Source organism: Amblyraja radiata, chromosome 2 (assembly GCF_010909765.2).
Source record: "Amblyraja radiata isolate CabotCenter1 chromosome 2, sAmbRad1.1.pri, whole genome shotgun sequence".
NCBI lineage: Eukaryota > Metazoa > Chordata > Chondrichthyes > Rajiformes > Rajidae > Amblyraja > Amblyraja radiata.
The window spans coordinates 5,704,644-5,710,765 of record NC_045957.1 but is presented as its reverse complement, the minus strand read 5'-3'; positions in this window follow the sequence as shown (position 1 = coordinate 5,710,765).

Here is a 6,122-nt window from a genome sequence, read left to right as displayed (position 1 = left end):
ATTTTCACCGTTCTTGCCTTGTTCCTTGTGACACCGGCCATCGATCACCCATTCACACTGGTCCAATGTTATCCCACTTTCTCATCCACTCCCTGCACACTTGGGGCAATTTACAGAGGCCGATAAACCTACAAGCCTGCACGTATTTGGGATGTGGGAGGAAACCCACGCGGACACAGGGCGTGCAAACTCTTTGCAGACAGCAGCCGAGGACAGGATTGAACCCAGGTCTCTGGTGCTGTGAGGCAGCAGTTTTACCCGCTGCTCCACTGTGCCGCTCTTAAATATTAGACTAGAAGTTAGTTGTATGTCTCCGTGCGTTTGTACGTGTGAGTTTCTGCATATGTGCATGCATGCATGTACAACTGTACAAGTGTGTGTTTATGAAACTGTATGCATGTGTATAAACTGTATGTGCGCCTCCACCTTGTACATGTGCATTGGCACCCTTCTGTATGTTTGCCTGCTTGTGCCTCTCCCTGAACTGATCAGGCATTCTGCTGCACAGTTCTAGCTCATGCCCACTGATTGACACGTTGCTCAACAATACAGCTCGAGATTAAGCAGCTGCAGAATCACAGCGTGATGCCATTGTTGCTGCCTCTCCAGAGAACCAGATGACAGCCTGAATCTGTCACCAAGGCATCACCGCAGCCTCTCCCACAGCTTGATGTCGCATCAGTTCCATCTATCGCCGCTCCTCGTATTGAAATGGTGGTTCATAACATCACAAATAAAATTACAGATCCAGGAGGAATAAGAGCAAGCAGTTTAACTTTAATGCCATGCTGCTGGAAGTATTACTTCAGATCCTTGGTTATGAATGATCTAAACGTCGTGATTTAGTAACCAGTGTGTAATCGCACAGATATATATATCTCGATCTTTCTCTTCACTTCAGTGGTTTCTCTCACGCTTCCTCTGATGGGTAAAGGAGTCTCCACAATGTAACAGTGGCCACAGCCTGGTTTCAGAATGTGAGGGGCCCATGAAATGTTAACAACTTCTATTTAAATAAAGAATAGTCCGAAGGAACTGCATATGCTGGAATCACGAGCAAAACTCAAAGTGCTGGAGGAACTCAGTGGGTCAGGCGGCATCTGTGGAAGGAAATGGAAAGACCCCTTCCACCCATATCCCTCTCACTGGCTCTACATTTCACTCCTCTTCTTTCCTAATCTGATGCCCTTTTGTTTCCTTTTCATCTTTGTCACTTACTTCGCCCATCTTCCAGTGAACCTCACTCACCTGTATCCACCTATCACCTGGTGGACTATGTCCCACCCCCTCATCTCTCTTTTCCAGCTTTCCCCTCCCTCCTCCATCATTCTGAAGAAGGGTCTCGACCCAAAACTTCACTGGTCCATTCCCTCCACAGATGCTGCAGTCTCTTATGCATCTACCTGTAATATTCTACTGGCACTTGTGGACTGTTAGATCCTTAAAAACTTACCCCTCTCCAAGCTTTTGGTCTTATTATGAAACCCAGGATGCAGTTTGTCCATTATAGCTCCCATGAAGCAGTTGGAATGATCTCCCTTGATAAAGGAACTGCATTTTATTCTCAGTCCCTGTTCTTACATGAATGTTTATGTGTGCAGTGATGGAGTGATGGAGTCATAATTTCCTCCGCTCCCCTCATGACTTGTAAAGTCTGTTCAGTTCTATCAGGTTACTTAAAGAATGGAGATGATCGGACCACCCTGGCCACGCTCACTTCTGGCTCCTACCGTCGGGAAGGAGGTCCGGGGAAGATGATCGAACCACCCTGGCCACACTCACTTCTCGCTCTTATCGTCGAAGATAGAACAGAGATCTCCAAATTCAAGAACATCCTCTTCCCAGCAACCATCAGGCTTTTGAATCAAAAGGACACAAAGAAGGACCGGAAGAAGAAGGGCCCCATCCTGAAACATCATCTATCCATTTTCTCCAGAGGTGTTGCCTGATCTGCTGATTTATGACAAGACTTTGTGTCTTTTATTGAAACAAAATAACCACTCATTCTGGAAAGGCCAGCAAGCACGCACAGAGTTAGTGGGCTTCATTTACCGCAGTTAAACTCACACGGTGTAAGATTCAGATGTCATCCACAAGGGTTGGGAAGAATATATTGCCTCAGTTGCTCTCTGGGGGGCGGGATGCGGTTCACACGGGAGGGCAGGTCCCCCAACGCAATATTTCACCTCTCCACCAATTCCAATATTGGTGGCTAGTGGGGGGGGGGGGGGGGGGTGGTTCTGGAACGCTAGCATGGGTGTTGTGGGTCAGTGAGTGCAGGGCTAACAATCCATTTCAAGTCAAGTCAAGCACAGAGCAGGCGGGGCCAGCCAACAATACAATCCATTTGCTTTCATTTCAGGTGAGCTCAAGCAAAGCAAAGACAAAGCAAAATCAAAAGCAAAAGCACAGGGCAGACGGGGCCAGCCAACGATACAATCTATTTGCTTTCATTTCAGGTGAGTTCAAGCAAAGCAAAGGCAAAACCAAAAGCACAGGGCAGGCAGGGCCAGCCAACAATACAATCCATTTGCTTTCATTTCAGGTGAGGTCAAGCAAAGCAAAGGCAAAGCAAAAGCAAAAGCACAGGGCAGGCCAAACAACTTATTTCATTTCATTTCCATTTCAATTTCAAGCACAGGGCAGGCCAAACAACTCATTTAATTTCATTAAGGACTAACAAATCATTTATTGCAAGTACATTAAGGGTTAACAAATCATCATTCATTGCAATCACATTGCTGGCTAACAACTCATTTATTGCAAGAACATTAAGGGTTAACAAATCATCATTCATTGTAAGCACATTGCTGGCTAACAAATCATTTATTGCAAGCACATTAAGGGTTAACAAATCATCATTCATTGCAAGCACGTTGCTGGCTAACAAATCATTTATTGCAAGCACATTATGGGTTAACAAATCATCATTCATTGCAAGTACATTGCTGGCTAACAAATCATTTATTGCAAGCACATAAAGGGTTAACCACATAAAGCACATAACCCACATAAACGGTAGACTCACAGCAGAATCACAGTTGTGGCCTCTCCCTCGCGATCATCCAGAGTGACTGAATCACGTCCAGGCATCCGGGGTTTTATAGTCCTCCCCCCCCCAGAAAGGGCGTTACCTTCATCATGGTTATTGACAGGCGAAAGGACCAATCAGCTGATCTCAAGATTTTTTTAAACATTCATAACTTTTTTATTTTTCATCGAACAGAAAACTCCTCGGGGCTGCCTCAGCGGAGGAGGACTGCGAGTAAGATGGCCAAAAATCATAGCGATATATGGTAGCGTTTTTTCTAAAATCAATATACAGCGCAGACAGGAAGTGGTCAAGATGAGACTTTTAGTTATATAGATGGATATCAATCTGTCAAGGAACTGATTGTGGACTTTGGAAGGGGTAGGATGGGGACCCACAGGCCCGTTTATATCAACGGGTCGATGGTGGAAAGGGTCAAGAGTGTCAAATTCCTGGGCGTGCATATCTCTGAAGATCTCTCCTGGTCCCAGAACACTGATGCAATCATAAAGAAAGCACACCAGCGCCTCTACTTCCTGAGAAGATTACGGAGAGTCGGTTTGTCAAGGAGGACTCTCTCTAAGTTCTACAGGTGCACAGTAGAGAGCATGCTAACCGGTCGCATCGTGGCTTGGTTCGGCAACTTGACCGCCGAAAGACTGCAAAAAATTGTAAACACTGCCCAGTTCATCATCGGCTCTGACCTCCCTACCATCGAGGGGATCTATCGCAGTCGCTGCCTCAAAAAGGCTGCCAGCATCATCAAGGATCCACACCATCCTGGCCACACACTGCCTTCAGGTAGAAGGTACAGGAGCCTGAAATCTGCAACATCCAGGTTCAGGAACAGCTCTTCCCCACAGCCATCTGACTATTAAACTGAACTCAAACAAAAATCTGAACTTTAATAACCTATTGCACTTTATCTGCTTATTTATGTGTGTGTATATATATATATTCAATGGTGTATGGACACACTGATCTGATCTGTATTTATTTATGCCTACAATATTCTGTGTGCTGAAGCAAAGCAAGAATTTCATTGTCCTATCTGGGACACATGACATTAAACACTCTTGAATCTTAATCATGAGATAGATAGATAGAACATGGGAGGCATTGATAGGATAAACAGTCAGAACCTTTTTCATGATTTGGATAAGGGGATTGAAGGCTTTGTGGCCAAGTTTGCAGATGATGCTAAGATAGGTGGAGGGGCAGGTAGTGTAGAGGAAGCAAGGACTCTGCAGAAGGACTTGGACAGGTTAGGAGAGTGGGCAGAGATGTGGCAGATTAGATTCAGCGTAGCAAAGTGTGTAGTCATGCATTTTGGTAATAAGAATAAAGGCGTAGATTATTTTCTAAATGGAGAGAGAATCCAGAAATCGGAGGTGCAAAGGAACCTGGGAGTGCTGGTGCAGGACTCCCAAAAAGTTCATTGTAAGTCGAATCGGTCGTAAGGAAGGCAAATTCAATGCTAGCATTTATATCAAGAGGACTGCAATATAAAAATAGAGAATGTTATGCTGAGGCTCTTTAAGGCGCTAGACAGGTCGCCTTTGGAATACTGTGAGCAAATTTGGGCCCCATATCTGAGGAAGGATGTGTTGACTCTGGAGAGAGTCCAGAGAAGGTTTACAAGAATTATTTCAGCAATGAGTGGGTTAGCATATGATGAGCGTTTGACCGCACTGGGCCTCTACCTGCTGGAGTTAAGAAGGTTGAGGGGGGACCTCATTGAAACTTACAGAATAATGAAAGGCATAGACAGAGTGGATGTGGAAAGGATGTTTCTACTGGTGAGAGAGTCTAGGACCAGGGGTCATAGCCTCAGAATAAAAGAACGTTCTTTTAGATAGGAGGTGAGGAGGAATTTCTTTAGTCAGAGGGTAGTTAATCTGTGGAACTCATTGCCAAGTCAGTGGATATTTTTTCAGGCAGAGATAGACAAATTATCGATTACAACAGGTGTCAAGGGTGGAGTAGATAGGCCGAATGGCCTAATTCTACTCCTATAACTTGTGAACCGTGGGCGCGCCATAATGCAAAGTCCAAAGTCCTCTCGGCCCGGGCTCTCGATGTACTGGAGCAGTTCCTGATGCCCTCTCCTTGTCCTGTCTTATTTGTGGCCTGGGGGCACCTCCTGCAGCCGACCTGAAGGCACTGGAGGCATTACGCTGTTTCACCTCCCACCAGTCCTTGCTCCTCAGGTCCGACTTCTCCAGCTCCCTCCTGGTTACGCCGTCAGCCGAGCCTTCGGGTGGCTTCCCGATCCCGTCAACCGACATTAGGAGCAATTTTACAGATGCCAGTTTACCTACAAACCTGCATGTTTTGGGGATGGTGGGTGCCTTGAACACGCTGCTAAGAGTGGTGTGATAACAGATACAATAGTGATGTTTAAGACGCTTTTAGATAGGCACATGGATATGCAGAGAATGGATATAGATCACGTGAAGGCAGAGAGTAGTTTAACTTGGCATCAGGTTCGGCATGGACATTGTACGCCAAAGGGCCTGTTCCTGAACGGTTATATGAATCGTATAGGAGGCAAACTGGATCAAATCAGTTTTAAGATTTTCCATCCAAGTCCCTGATGGAACAGATCTCTCCTCCTACGTATCTGTACTTAAACTACTATTTAAAATAAATCTTTTGTGTAAAAGTTTCCCTTCTGCATCGCTGAATAAACAAATTAGCACAGCATTCAACATTAAAATGATTTTGTTTATTGCACCAACGAAGCATTAATCAGGGCCATCTAAACAGACAGCTACTGTGAGAAAATACATTCATCTGCTATCCGCTGAATGCACGAGTGTTCATCTTCAGGGACTGACGTCAAACAGAGACAGTTCTCATCGCACAGCTGCCAGACAAAATAAACCCACAGTGAGCTACAACTGTCCAAGTGGAGTAACGCTTCCAACCAGAGTCAGTGCTGAGGGAATGAGCCCGCATCACTGCCACAACAAGTGTCGGGAGCGGTGCAGGCCAGGGCTGTGCAGAATAGTGGCTAGACAAGGAGAGGCTGGTTTGAGGGGAATCTGAATGTCAGGCTGTGTGGTAGACATTGGCCAATGTGGCACTG